The sequence below is a fragment of the Pan troglodytes genome, chromosome 6 (genome assembly GCF_028858775.2).
Source record: "Pan troglodytes isolate AG18354 chromosome 6, NHGRI_mPanTro3-v2.0_pri, whole genome shotgun sequence".
Taxonomy (NCBI): domain Eukaryota; kingdom Metazoa; phylum Chordata; class Mammalia; order Primates; family Hominidae; genus Pan; species Pan troglodytes.
In genome coordinates this window covers 83,072,555-83,087,910 of record NC_072404.2, presented here as the reverse complement: position 1 = coordinate 83,087,910, position 15,356 = coordinate 83,072,555, and the positions used below count along the sequence as shown (strand labels likewise).

The 15,356-nt window shown below is 51.5% G+C and overlaps 1 protein-coding gene across 5 annotated transcripts in view; it reads left to right on the top strand.

The window, feature by feature from the left end:
* The window catches only part of FKBP6 (FKBP prolyl isomerase family member 6 (inactive)), a 30,626-nt gene extending 21,714 nt beyond the window's left edge, over nt 1-8,912 (top strand). For all 5 annotated transcript variants that reach the window (XR_010158540.1, XM_054655813.2, XM_009453306.4 and 2 more), the window contains one exon: nt 8,468-8,912. The gene's annotated coding sequence lies outside the window, so the exon portion shown is untranslated. The remainder of the gene's footprint in view (nt 1-8,467) is intronic.
* The last annotated feature ends 6,444 nt before the right edge of the window (nt 8,913-15,356 follow it).

Sequence of the window (15,356 nt, the reverse complement as noted above, 5' to 3'; positions counted from 1 at the left end):
AAAAAAAAAAAAAAAGATGAAGAGCCACATGGGGTGGCGCACAGGGCATGGTGTGAGGGAAGGGATGCGCCAGCACCCACACGTGTTCAGCAGCCTGGAAGCTCTCCAAACCCTGTTCTTTCTGGCACAATTGGTTGAATGGTTGGCCATTGGTGATTGCCAGTTGAAGGTTGCTTCAGCCCTTCCCTTGTCCCATGGTTGGTTCCCTGGCAACCAGCCCCCATTCTGAGGCTGTCCGAGAATCCCCAGCCACCAGTCATGTCATTAGCATACAAAGAAACACCCATCATTTCAGAGATTCTGGGGGTTTTAGGAACTGTGTGTCAGGAAATGGATAGAGACCAAATATATATTTCTGACTATGTCACAGTCCACCCCCTGCTGTCCGGCCACAGACCCCTTAATAGCAAAACGATGTGCAGCTTAAGAGGTACTGGCATATTACTAGAATCCCATGTAGCCATGAATAAAGAGTCCAGTCCATCGTCATGTGGGCCCAGAGTGGAAGTGTCATCCCCTGTCTTTAGTGCTTTATCATGTCTGTAAACCCACTTAACTTTCCTGACATTCTTGTGAGGAAGAATGATTGTTTCTGCCTCAGATTGGGGAAGGAGTAAAGCTTAGAGAACCAGGACCCTTTCCCTGAGGAGGCCTCTGTGTGTATAAACAACTGAGTGTTTTCATTGGATTTGAAATGTTAAGCCCCAGATGATGCCTGAAGCCTCAAACATATTCAGCTGCTGTATTCAGGTGGTGCGTGACCCCGAAGCGGCCATGCACTTTTATCCTTCTCTCAGATGTTGAGGAAATTCCCCCCTCCTTTGCTTTTTCCGTTGAAGAGAAGCTGAAGCCTTTGGGCTGTAGAGTATTGAGCCCTGCTACTTGGCCAGCCTTGGGGAAAGAGGATCTTAACAGACTAAAAACAATGTTTTCTGGAAAGTCAGGAGGCCCAAGTGGAAGTAAAGGCGAGGTTGTGGAGAGTACTCTCTGGTCGGTTGAGATTCTGGGGTTTGGTCCTGGCTCAGAGCTGGCCTGAGGTGAGCCCCGGAGCAGCGGGCCCTCAGCCCAGTGCCAACGCCGAGGCCACAGGAGGCCTCTGGGGCCAGGGGTTCCCTGGTTCCAAAATAGCCTTCCTGTGACCCGGCTGTCCTGCTCAGTTGCCAGGAAACCCCGGGAGCAGATCATCATCTCTCTCGGTATGTGACTGGATCTAGGCAGGGAATCTGTTTGATCCCCTTCTTCCCAAAGAGATTAAGAAATATCTAGTGTTGAGTCTCTCAAAGTTACTTCGTGCATCCAGTGAGACACTTCTGAGTCCTGAATAAAGACTTGTTTAAATATATTTTTGTAATTTTTTTTTTCCTTTATTTTTTTAGACGGAGTCTTGCACTGTCACCCAGGCTGGAGTACAGTGGCGCGATCTCAGCTCACTGCAACCTTCGCCACAGACATGCGCCACCACTCCCAGCTAAATTTTGTAGTTTTGGTAGAGACGGGGTTTCACCATGTTGGCCAGGCTGGTCTCGAACTCCTAACCTCAGGTGATTCATCCGCCTCAGCCTCCCAACGTGCTGGGATTACAGGCGTGAGCCACCGCACCTGGCAATTTTTGTAATTAATTTTTCTGACTTTCCTTCCCTATGCCTCTACTTTTTTTTTTCCCTTCCTCTAAATGGCGTTGCATCTTCTGCCGGGCATCTGGGCCAGGAAGGCATTCTCTTATTGTCAGATGAAGGCCATGCCCTGTTCCAGGCAAACTGTGTGACCTGGGCTCTTAATCTTCCACGTACCTGTGAAGTGCCTTTTCTCCCAGCTCTGGAGGTGTCCCTGAAGTCATCCCTTTGTTGTGTGGCTATAAATACCTCAACTTCGGTGGCTGCCTTTTCATCATACCCCTTCCTGGGAAGGCATTTCCTCTGGAAGGGTTGCTTTGGCCCTTCATTCCCTCTCCACATCCTCTCTTGGCAGCCGTAATAGGCCTCAACCCTGCTTCCTGCTAAGATTTACTGTTGTGGATTCTGTGTTCTTTGCGGATGAGGTACGAATGACAGCTACTAAGTTCAATCCTGGAGATAACTGGGTTCCTTTTGCTGATCGTCCACAATCATGGAAGTGCCCTTTATGATTCATGATGGGGTTGAAAGACAGAACGTTTGGATCCTCAGTTTCATCTCTTGCTATGACATTAGCCAAGTCATTTCACCTCTCTGGGCCTTGGTTGCATTGTCTGCAGGGTGAAGCTGAATCACTTTTTTATTTTAAGAGAGAAACAAGGTCTCCTATGTTACTCAGGCTAGAGTGCAGTGGTGCAGTTATAGCTCACTGCAGCCTCCTGGGCTCAGGCAGTCCTCCTGCCTCAGCTTCTGGAGTAGCTGGGACTACAAGTGTGTGCCAGCATGCCCTGCTGATTTTTTTTATTTTGTAAGATGGGGTCTCATTATATTTCCTAGGCTGATCTCGATCTCCTGGCCTCACGTGATCCTCCTGCCTCGGCCTCCCAGAGTGCTGGGATTCGGGCCCAGCCATGGAGCAGTCACATCTTTAAGATCACTGTGGAGTTGTTTATGCTTCATGAAGACTGTCAGATATCGGCTTAGTCTGTTTTTAATTTCTTGGGTTCATTAGGTGCATAAGCCCTGCCTCCAAGCATACATAATCCCAAACACCAACCTGGATAATTAAGTGTACAGGTAGTGAGTGAAAGAAGTGAGCCTAAGCAATAAGGAATTGACATCAAGCCAGTGCCTTGTACCTTCTAGGGAAAGCATGAGTCCCCGCCAGCTTTGCTGGCTGACCCCCATTCTGCAGGTGCTGATCCTGTTCTCAAGACCTTTGGTTGTAGCTGTTATTGACTGTCATACTTTTGATGCTCCCCTACGCTCCCAAGCAGCCACCGACCCAGGGTGAAGCTGAGATGAACTGGGGTGAGCCTCAGAGGTTCAAGAATCCAGAGAAGGGTTTTCAAATCTAATAGATAAAAGAAGTGAAGAGCTATGAGCAAAAGTTCTCTCTAGCTCAGAGGTCACTCAGACATTCACAAGGTGAGAAGAATGTGGTCTGCCGTCACTGTGAGTGCACCCACAGCAGTCATTGTCAGCATCAGTCCAAACAGAAAAGGCAGCAAGAGGCAGACAGAGGGGCATCTCCAGGATGTTTGGCATCCTGAGGTCATACAGCTTCATTTTTTTGGTGAGCTGAATATCATGGCCATGAATGCGAGCAAATCTGCACTAACTTCCTTTTGCTTCTCCAAGAAATGGCCTAGAGAGGCTGCCTGCATTTCTTGGCTAGTGGCCCCTTCCTCTTCTTCAAAGACAGCAGCATGATATCTTCCAATATTTCTCCCTCTCTCCCTTTCTGTCTCTCCCTCTCTCTCACCCTCTCTGTGAATCTCTCATTCAGCCCCTCTCTCCCCTCTGCTTCTGTCATTTTGTCTCCTCCTTTTTCTGACCCTCCTGCCTCCCTTTTACGAGGATCTGATTACATTGGGCTGACCAAGATAATCGCCCAGCTCAAGATCCTTCATTTAACCACAGAATCCCTTCTGCCATGTATGGTAATGTATTCGTGGGTTCCGGGAATTGGAACAAGGATATCTTGGGGGGCATTTTCCCATCTCTCATACTCTGTTACAGATCAGCATCTGCGAGGGACTACACATCTTGCCAATGCAGAGATAACTCAGCACTCTGCATCCTCAGCATTCTCGGCTTAATCCTTTCCATCCCAGATGAGATCATCCTGACAGCCGTCTTTCAGAACATTTCCTTTCTCGTGCTCCCTTCTGGTGGCTGGGGCCTGATGGACACAGCTCACCTCATCTTTCTGCTGTTTGTTTACTGCACTTGAGGGTTGCTGTACTGTTTACATTGTTAACAAATGCTAGGTTTGCTACAACCCCACATCAAGCAAGTCCGTTGGTGCCATATTTCCAACAGCATGTGCTGAATTTATTTCTCTGATTTACATTTTGGTAATTATCACAGTATTTCTTTTTTTCTTCTTTTTTTTTTTTTTGAGACAAAGTCTCGCTCTATTGCCCAGCCTGGAGCACAGTAGCACGACCTCAGCTCACTGCAACCTCTGCTTCCCAGGTTCAAGCAATTCTTCTGCCTCAGCCTCCCCAGTAGCTGGGATTACAGGCGTGCGCCACCACGCCTGGCTTATTTTTGTTATTTTTAGTAGAGACGAGGTTTTACCATGTAGGCCAGGCTGGTCTCAGACTCCTGGCCTAAAGTGATCCTCCTGCCTTGGCCTCCCTAAACCTTGTTTTTAAACAAGCGTGGCAGTTTGGATGGCACTTTGACCCTTCTTTGACCATGTATCACAGCACAGTGGCAGCTGGTGGTGGTGAGCTGCAGTTGTTGGAGGAAGTGCAGCAGAGCCATGCTGTGAGGCCTGGCCCCACCCCCAAAACCGGGAGGTACCTGCAGGCGCTCTCATTCCATGTCAGCCTGGAAAGGGTGGGCTCCAGACCACTCAGCTCCATGCGCATTCTCATGGGACTAGGTGGCCAGTTGTGACAGTGGGGAAGTAATCGCACTCCCTGCAGAGGGATGTGGCCAAGGGAGGAGCAGAGAGCTGGGCTGGTGGAGCACGAGGGTGGCTGCGGGAAGCTCAGCAGTCAGCATGGAGTGGCCGCCAGAGAGCCAGGGCCACACGGTGGGTGGGGAGAAGCAGGTCAGGGAGTCCCTGCAATGAGGGTTGGCTCTGAGAAGCCGCCTGGCAGGAGTGGAAGGGGCAGGTGGAGGACCCAGCAGGCCGGAGGACTGCCGCCTTGCAGGCTGGCCAGAGTGTCACAGCAGAGTCCCAAGGGGTGAGGACTCCTCAAAAAATTTTCCCCCTCAGTTGATATTTTTGGAGATATCCAGATTAGGTTCTTAAGATTGGCTGAGTAATGCATTTTGGGAAGGGGAACCAGTTGAATGGTTTCAGGAAGGTCTTTCAATCTCCACGTTTACTATGTACAGCCTTGGTTCATCTGCTGGGATTTTGAAGAGGCAGCCATAACTTTGATCAGTGTTTTTGAAGGGCTGAGTGACCCATGCAGGGTTCCAGGGTCTTCTCACCAGATGATGTTCATGGCTGAGTTTACTCTAGTTCCCCGTTGCAGGGTACAGGGAAGTGCTTGAGGCTGGGGCTGCGAGGCAGGGCTGGCACACGACACCCACCGCCACCGTGGGAACGGCACCTGCTGAGCCTTGATCCTCAGCTCTTTGTCCTCAGATTTCCGACAGAAACATCCTGGGCTCTACAGCCTCCAGCCCGTGGCTCCGCGATTACATCACTCCTCTGTCTTCTCTGTTACATTTCACACCCTTCTTTGATTACTGCTTATTATGTTGTGCGATTATGGTGGACACCACTGGCATTGCTGCTTGGGTTTCTAGTTCACAGTCCCTGTGCCTTTTCCGAGGCCTGGGGCCCGCCCGCTGTGGAAGCAGCCTGGTTCGTAGGAATGGATTCAGCTGGAGTCGGCTGTGGACCTTTGTCTGTGTTCGCTGCCTCAGCCTGACTGCCATTGTCTTTGTCGATCTCCGGACTTATTTCTCCTTGAGCCACGGATACAGCTTTTTTCTGACTTTGCACCTCTGTGCGCTACATGTATTGGGTTTTCAAAATGAAATGTGAGCTGAGCTTTCCTATGTTGGCGCATTCTCGTTTATGCTAAAGTGTTACTTTTTATTGGCTCCGATTTGAAAATTCAACTACCTGAACCTCGTGGGATCCCTTCGTCTGTAGGGAGCTTGAAGTTGATCTCCCCCCATCTGCATTCATGCCTGGAGAATATTGATTTTAGGGCTTATTCCTAAAGTCATTTCATGGGACACACCCTAGATCAAAACTTTCTTTTTTCACTTGATTATTATTAAACTTGTCATTATGGACATTTTCAAACGTCTCCAAAGGTTAAAAAAAAAATGATAACATGATCACTACCCATGTATCATTACCCAGGCCTGACAGTGAACATCTTTCTGCTGTTCCTGTACCCACTCTCCAATTTTTTGGTAGTACTTAATTTTGAATTATAAAAATGCCACATGCCAGCCGGGTGCAGTGGCTCACACCTGTAATCCCAGTACTTTGGGAGGCCGAAGCAGGCAGATCACGAGGTCAGGAGATTGAGACCATCCTGGCTAACACAGTGAAACTCCGTCTCTACTAAAAATACAAAAAATTAGCTGGGTGTGGTAGCGGGCGCCTGTGGTCCCAGCTTCTCGGGAGGCTGAGGCAAGGAAGTGGCTTGAACCCGGGAGGCGGAGCTTGCAGAAAGCAGAGATCGTGCCACTGCACTCCAGCCTGGGCGACAGAGCAAGACTCTGTCTCAAAAAAAAAAAAAAAAAAAAAAAAAAAAAAATGTGAGTGTATATGTAACTTGTCCACAAAAAGAATTATACATTTTGTACTAGAATATATTTTTATTGCATTTTGAGTGTTTTCTAAGTTAACACAAAGAGAACTATGTCGTTTTTAAGAAGTGGCTGGATAGCATTCCACCCTGTCAGAATATGGAAATGGTTTTCACAGTGATTAGTAGGCAGGTAGGTAGGTAGAGATTAGATAGACACACAGAAACATGGTCATGGAGCTATCCTCACGCCTGACTTTCCTGTGACAGTCAAAGTCCTATCACTGGTTGTGATGGGTGTGTCTTTGCCTGAACTAGGTCATGCTAAACTGACCTCTCCAGTGGCTGTACCAGTTTGCTCTTGGTAGTGTCTGAGAGATTCCATTCCGTCGCTTTGCCATCATTTGGATTGCTAGACTTTTTAATATTTGCCAGGTTGGTGTATCTCAAATAGGATCTCATTACTAGCATTAGCAGTTCCCTGACCAGGTCTCTGTTCACATGTTTCCAGACTGAGGTGGCCTCTCTGTAAATTGCCTAATTGTTTCTCTATAACCAAACACCTTTCTGATGTTTTTAAGTTATTTTTGATAACTCTGTCATTAATTCTGTGAGTTCTATCAGCAGTTTCACTGCATGCATCAGGTATGTGATACCATATGCCGGTAATGGTCATTTTGTCTTCTCCTCTTGTATCTTTTTTGTTTCCCCTCACAAGACAGAGTTTCACTCTTGTCACCCAGGCTGGAGTACGGTGGCGTGATCTCGGCTCACTGCAACCTCTGCCTCCTGGGTTCAAGCGATTCTCCTGCCTCAGCCTCCCGAGTAGCTGGGATTACAGGTGCCTGCCACCACGCCCAGCTAATTTTTGTATTTTTAGTAGAAACGAGGTTTCACCATGTTGGCCAGGCTGATTTTGAACTCCTGACCTCAGGTGATCCCCCCAGCTTGGCCTCCCAAAGTGCTGGGATTACAGGCATGAGCCACTGTGCCTGGCCCTCCTCTCATGTCTTATTCAGAGCCTGATGGTGGGGTGCATGCTTCCAGAACAGTAGCGATGGGTGTGCCTCATGACCGTAATGGAGCTGCTGCTCGCTCCACCATTAAACACCATGCTGGCTTTGGCTGAGCTGTATTTTTTTCTTATCATGTTATGGAAATGTTTGTTTTTGTTTGGTTTGGTTTTTTTTTTTTTTTTTTTTTTGAAACGGAGTCTCACTCTGTCACTCAGGCAGGAGTGCAGTGGTGCGATCTTGGCTCACTGCAACCTCTGCCTCCCGGGTATAAGCAATTCTCCCTGCCTTAGTCTCCCAAGTAGCTGGGATTACAGGCACCAGCCACCATGCCTGGCTAATTTTTGTATTTTTAGTAGAGATGGGGTTTAATCATGTTGGCTAGGCTGGTCTCGAACTACTGATGTCAAGTGATCCGCCCGCCTCAGACTCCCAAACTGCTTTGATTACAGGTGTGAGCCAATGCGCCTGGCCACCACCTCAGTCTTTACTTACTTCTGTCGCGTTGCCTGTGGTTCTGGAAGTCTGACTGGAAAGGGGTCTGTTCCTGACACCCCACCTCCTTTTCCCTCTCTCAGATGCTGGCTCCTTTGGTTGTATTGGGGTAGGGAGGAAAGAGAAGGGAAAGGGTAGCTCATGCCTGTAATCCCAGCACTTTGAGAGGCCGAGGCAGGCAGATCACTTGAGGTCAGGAATTCAAGACCAGCCTGGCCAACATGACGAAATCCTGTCTCTACTAAAAATGCAAAAAAAAGTATCCAGGCGTGGTGGTGCGTGCCTGTAATCCCAGCTACTCAGGAGGCTGAAGCAGGAGAATCACTTGAACCCGGGAGGCAGAGGTTGCAGTGAGCAGAGCCTGTGCTACTGCACTCCAGCTGGGTGACAGAGTAAGGCTCTGTCTCAAAAAAAAAAAAAAAGAAAAAAGTTTCCCAGAGCCCATCTAGTAGGGCCACACAGTGATGGCATCTGTCTCTTGGCTCCTGTGTGGTCACCGGCCATGCCCTTCCCTGACCTCAGTTGCTAGCCCTCAGCACATGTGACTGTGACGTCGTGTGGCAGCTGCTGAGTCCTGAGATGTTTTTAATGGCTGTTTGATTCCCAGGTTCTTCACCTACCAACGAGGGGAGAGAGCTGTGGTTCTCCATCGTTGGGGGAGTGGAAGGGAGCTCCCAGCGCAGCCGTGGCAGCCACCTTCCAGGAGCAGGGGCTGGAATGTCCTGTGGCCGCATCTCTCATGGACGCGGCTGAAACGTGTTTTCACAGGTGCTGTTTTCTGTTTTCCGTGTTCGTAACAGAAGGGAGGGGAAAGCGCAGCTACTGACAAGTAGAACACTGCTACTTTTTTTAAGGCAGTTTCTTGTTTTTTTAGACGGAATTAGTCCTTGGCTTCCCTCCCAGTCCCAGCCCTGCTTCCGGCTGCGAATGTCCCTGAGTCAACACCAATAGAGATTGCTTTGTGTATTTTGTAGGGTTCTCTGTTTTGAAGACAGAATTATGTTACAAATGTTTTTGTTGTAAATAAATAAAACACTTCCTTGTCCTTGCAAGATCCAGTATAAGTAAATTGCGTGGACTCAGCTAAGCTTCCAGAGTCCCCAGGTGGGCAGGCGGAGGCCATTTGCCAGTGGGGCTGGGGCTCAAGCTCTGGAGCCAGCGGTTCTGATTCGCCTGATAACGAAAGGCTGCACACCAGGCTTGGGGTTCCCTAAGCCCGCTCCCAGTGTGGGGAGCTGATGCCAGCAGCTTAATGGAAAGTTGAAGCTACTTCACCCTCCCGTACCCCGACACCCCGGGATCCCTGCCACACACAGCCCTGAGGCCACCTCACCCTCCTGCACCCCAACACCCCGGGATCCCTGCCCCACACAGCCCTGAGGCCACCTCACCCTCCTGTACCCCGACACCCCGGGATCCCTGCCCCACACAGCCCTGAGACCACCTCACCCTCCTGCGCCCCGACACCCCGGGCTCCCTGCCCCACACAGCCCTGAGGCCACCTCACCCTCCCGTACCCCGACACCCCAGGCTCCCTGCCGCACACAGGCCTGAGGCCACCTCACCCTCCTGCACCCCAACACCCCGGGGCTCCCTGCCCCACACAGCCCTAAGGCCACCTCACCCTCCTGCGCCCCGACATCCCGGGCTCCCTGCCCCACACAGGCCTGAGGCCATCTCACCCTCCTGCACCCCAACACCCCGGGCTCCCTGCCCCACACAGGCCTGACGCCACCTCACCCTCCTGCACCCCAACACCCCGGGCTCCCTGCCCCACACAGCCCTGAGGCCACCTCACCCTCCCGTACCCCAACACCCCGGGCTTCCTGCCCCACACAGGCGTCTCTGAGCCTTTCCCAGGGTCCCACGCTCCCTCATGGGGCTGAGGCAGGAGGCTCCCCTCCCCTGTTCTGCCCCACCTCTCAGCCTCCACGAGTACCCACAGCTGTGCCTCCAGGTCTCCCCCACAGTGCCCACACTGCCCCGAAGCCTTTCTCGACCCCGTGTCCCCTCTCATTATCCTCCCTGACCTTGGTCACCCTCCTTCCTCAAGGGTGCCGTCTACACTGGCTTCTCCACTCTCAGCCAGTGACTCCTTGCCCCGCTGCCGTCCCATCTCGCTGCTGATCTGCTCGGGCCATGGGATCCAGCAGGCATTTCTTTGTCCCGATCGGACCTGACTTTACTACTCTGAAACTTCCTCCTCCCCAAGACACTGTCTTCCTTGAATTTCCAAGCTTCCAGCTCCGGGATTTCCTGGCTCCTCTTTTGGGAAGGCTGCCCATTGGTTGTACTCTCTTCACTGCCTGCCTCCCGCCACCCCAAAAACACTTCAGAGCATTTCAGATGTAACCCAGCGGCGAAGGGCTGGGAAAGGGACCCATCCAGGCCATGGGTCCTTCTCGAGGGCTGGGCGTGCTGCCTGGCCTAGGAGGCCCCTGGCCTGTGCCCCCACCTTCCAGGGCCTCACCTTCTGACAGAATCGGCTTAGAGAGCAGAAACCAAGTCCTGGGGGAGCAGGCTGCACTGCCCCTCTTTGTGGAGGAGGAGGGTGGGTAATGCCACCAGGGGACCAGGGTATCATCAAGAGGCCTCCCCTGGAAGTGCCTGCCCTCCCCCAGTGCTCCCTTCAACCCGCGTTGCTGGAGTGGTGGCTCTAGAAGAGTGGCTTTCTCAGAGGTCACCAGGAACTTGGCAATGTTTGCCACATCTACACCTCCAGACCTCATGACCACGGTCTGGCTTCATCTGGCATGAGACGTCCCTTAGTCCCTCCTGATTCAGGAAGGCCCAGACCCCACACCACACTCTGCCTGCTGCTGAGCCCTGCATCAGCCACCAGCACTGTCACCTGCCCAGCTGTCTCTTTTCAGCCTTCTCTAACATGCCCATACAGCCAGAACAGTCTTTTTAAAAGTTTGTCAACCCCGTCAAAAAGTGGGTGAAGGACATGAACAGACACTTCTCAGAAGAAGACATTTATGCAGCCAACAGACACACGAAAAAATGCTCATCATCACTGGCCATCAGAGAGATGCAAATCAAAACCACAATGAGATACCCTCTCACACCAGTTAGAATGGCGATCATTAAAAAGTCAGGAAACAACAGGTGCTGGAGAGGATGTGGAGAAATAGGAACACTTTTACACTGCTGGTGGGACTGTAAACTAGTTCAACCATTGTGGAAGACAGTGTGGCAATTCCTCAAGGATCGAAAACTAGAAATAACATTTGACCCAGCCATCCCATTACTGGGTATATACCCAAAGGAATATAAATAATGCTGCTATAAAGGCACATGCACACGTATGTTTATTACAGCACTATTCACAATAGCAAAGACTTGGAACCAACCCAAATGTCCATCAGTGATAGACTGGATTAAGAAAATGTGGCACATATACACCATGGAATACTATGCAACCATAAAAAAGGATGAGTTCATGTCCTTTGTAAGGACATAGATGAAGCTGGAAACCATCATTCTCAGCAAACTATTGCAAGAACAAAAAACCAAACACTGCATGTTCTCACTCATAGGTGGGAATTGAACAATGAGAACACTTGGACACAGGGAGGGGAATACCACACACTGGGGCCTGTTGTGGGGTGGGGGGAGGGGGGAGGGAAAGCATTAGGAGATATACCTAATGTAAATGATGAGTTAATGGGTGCAGCACACCAACATGGCACATGTATACATGTGTAACAAACCTGCACATAGTGCACATGTACCCTAGAACTTAAAATATAATTTAAAAAAGGAAAGAAAAAAACATAAAAAACATCACAATTGTAAATAAGGACCAAAAAAAAAAAAAGTTTTGTTTGTTTTTGATGGAGTCTCATTCTGTTGCCCAGGCTGGAGTGCAGTGCTGCAATCTCAGCTCACTGCAACCTCCACCTCCCGGGTTCAAGTGATTCTCCTGCCTCAGCCTCCTGAGTAGCTGGAATACAGGTGCACACCACTGTGCCCAACTAATTTTTTAAAATATTTTTAGTAGAGATGTGGTTTCACCATGTTGCCCAGGCTGGTCTCGAACTCCTGTACTCAAGCGATCCTCCCACCTTGGCCTCCCAAAGTGTGCTGGGATTATCAGCATGAGTCACCACACCTGGCCCCCGGAATGGTCTTTCTAAAGTTCGGCCCCGTCATCTCTAAATGGTGCTGTGGTTACCTTCCTGGGCCTCCTCTGCCTCATTTCTTGTGGCCTGGCTCCCTGTCCCCAGCCCAGCCTCCTGCCCCACAGCACAGGCATGCCCCCTGCAGCCTGCAGTGGTGGGAGCTGACTGATCACTGCCTGCCCCCTGTCCAGCCTCCTTTCTAGGCTTTTCCTTGGAAGAGGGTTTTTGGAAGGACTTCAGCACAGAAGTGCCGTGAAGAGATGGGTGTTTCAGGAAGTCGCTCTTCTGACTTAAGAATATTAAAAATGGAAGAAAACACTGCACGCAGCACTTCTGCTCGTAGGACTCTGCCTTCAAAGACATGCACACTTGTGGACTAAGAGGATGTTCATTCATTGCACCATTGCTGATGAGGTCATAAAATTGGAGGCCGCTGTGAGGCCTTCAGAGGGACTGGTGAAAGAGACCCCAGCACAGCTGCCTGGGGAGGACTCTATGGCTTTTTTTTTTTTTTTTTTTTTTGGTGAGACAGAGTCTCGCTCTGTCGCCCAGGCTGGAGTGCAGTGGCGCAATCTCAGCTCACTACAACCTCCACCTCCCAGGTTCAAGCAATTCTCCCACCTCGGCCTCCCAACTAGCTGGGATTACAGGTGTGCGCCACCACGCCCAGCTAATTTTTGTATTTTTTGTAGAGACGGGGTTTTGCCACATTGGCCAGGTTGGTCTCAAACTCCTGACCTCAGGTGATCCACCCACCTTGGCCTCCCAAAGTGCTGGGATTGTATACAGGTGTGAGCCACCGTGCCTGGCCCCCATTACATCTTTTTCAAATTTAACACACGTGTATGTAAGGGGGGTATTCAGTGAGCACTTGAGGAAGGTACAGACCCCCTAGCCCTGCGCTGCACTGAGCTTTTGACAGCCCCAGTGCCTGGCGAGATGAAGCTGCATGGTGTTCCAAACATTTCTTCCAGTCAGTTCTTCTCTCATGATAAGTGCTTTACCTGTTACTCTGTTACCTTTGTTAAATAAAGTTAGTATGTTGCATTTTAAAAATAATAAGGGGCTGTAATCCAGCACTTTGGGAGGCTGAGGTGGGCGGATCACCAGGTCAGGAGTTCGAGACCAGCCTGGCCAACATGGCGAAAACTTATCTCTACTAAAAATACAAAAAGTTAGCCAGGCATGGTGGCTGGCATCTGTAATCCCAGCTACTCAGGAGGCTGAGGCAGGAGAATCGCTTGAGCCTGGGAAATGGAGGCTGCAGTGAGCTGAGATTGCGCCACTGCACTCCAGCCTGGGCAACAGAGTGAGACTCTGTCTCAAAAAAAAAAAAAAGAGGCTGATGCAGGAGGATCCCTTGAGGCCAGGAGTTTGAGACCAGCCTGGGCAATATAAAGACACCCTGTCTATACAGAAAATATTTTAGAAAATAAGCCAGGCATGGTGGTGCGTGCCTGTGGTCCCACTACTCGCGGGGTTGAGGTGGGAGGATCACTTGAGCCCAAGAGTTGGAGGCTGTGTGAGCTGTGACTGCACCACTGCACTCCAGCCTGGGTGACAGAGCAAGACCCTGTCTCAAAAAAAAAAAAAAAAAAAAACACGGAGACTCGTGTGTGTACACAGCACCAGAGGACACAGGCTCAAATGTACTGTCATTACGGCGAGCACAGCACCAGGAGGGGAAAGAGGTCCCGTGTTTTCTCCTGGGTGCTTCTATACAATTTGAGATGCATCCATGTATTGTTAGTGCACTTTAGAAATGAGAAGGAATGTGACTTGCCTGCCTCGTGGACTGTGGGGTTGGAGCTGGGGAGCGCAGGAGTGCGGTGGGGTCCTTCTGCCGCAGCTCGCCCGGGCCTTGTGCTGGAGGCACATGCAGGGAGCACCAAGGAGGAAGGCAAGCTGGGTGCCCCTAACCCATCGCGCAGGAGGTCAGTGGGATGGTGGTGTGCCCTGTGTCTGCCAAGGAGACGCGTGGTCCCTGAAGCACATGAAACCAAATTCCACGCTGGAGGTCCATAGACCAGCTGCCGAAGAGGCCCCCACGCAGGTCCCCAGGTGGCACTGACCTTGTCTAGGGCATCACAGTTCTCAGTCAACCTTTCCCCTGAGGTGGATTTCGGGGTTGAGTGCCCCCTTTTTAAGCTCAGATGCAGAGCATGGAGTTGATGACGCCCCACAGTCATGCACAGCACCGCATCCGTCCACGACACCCTCATTATTCTAGTCCTGTACACTCTCCCACAGGCAGCCGTGCCCACGTGCTTCGTGTATATCTTTGAGAGTGTTCTTGCAAAACGTGTCCACCGTGGATGTCCTGAAGCCAGCCAGCCTCCCGGTGGCCTGTGGGACAGTATGGTGCAGGAGTGACAGCGCCTCTGCCGGGGCTTCCCTTCATTCCCCCAGCAACACTGGAGACCACTGAAGTCTCTGCACTTTGCAAGGATGGAGGAGGCTGGCTCAGAGGGGCCCAGAGGCTTCCCAGAGACCCCCTACTTGTCAGATCCCGGCATCGGGGGCTGCCTTTCTGGCCTCACCCGGGGCATAGTGGGCTGGGTCCGCCCTGGGGGCCTGCCTTGTGGCGCCCCACCTCTCCCCGCGGTGGAATCTCCACGGTCATTTCAGAGGGAAGGTCATGAGACCCTGGGCAGGAAGGACTTGCCCCGGGGGACAGAGGCAGCGCTGAGGGAGACCCCGGTTGCAGCCTGGAGCCGCAGGCTTTTCCCACTGGGCCCTCGAGTCCTCTCCTCCCCGAACCTGGGTCCTTCTCTTGAAGAGAGGATTCGGGCTCAGGGTAGGCTGACCTTTGCTGAGCAGATCCGGCAATAGGTGGTGACATAACCCACTCCTTGCTTTCTGGGCAAGCCTGGTGGCCCCAGGCAACTTCATCACCCACCTCGGCCCCCTGCCTATGGCCTGAGCCTGGGTGCCAGGGCGCTGCTGAGAAGGGCACTTGGCCTCTCTCTGCCACCCAAATGCTAGACACAGTCCCCAGGAAAGGGCACTGGGGGCTGACACAAAGACCACCCTTGCCCTCCAAGAGTAGGAAAGGCGGCGGGCACGGTCACGGGCAGTCCTCCAGGCACAGTGGCAGGAGCCCGGAAATGTTGGCAGCCAGCCCCTCTTGTCTGCAGAGGGGAGCCCTAGGGGGCCCTGAGCCTCCGGGGAAAATCAGTGCTAGAGGCCCCTTCTTTTACGGGCTCAGGAACCGGGCTGGTGCGGAGAAGAGGTGGAGCTGCTTTCCTGGCACCTGCTCTCTCCTGGCAGGTGAAGAAGCTTCCCTTAAGCACTCTGACTGCTGTGACCACCGCAGTCGTGATAAGGTCGCAGTAATGCTCAGCAGAGGGACTTCACCCACGGCGACCG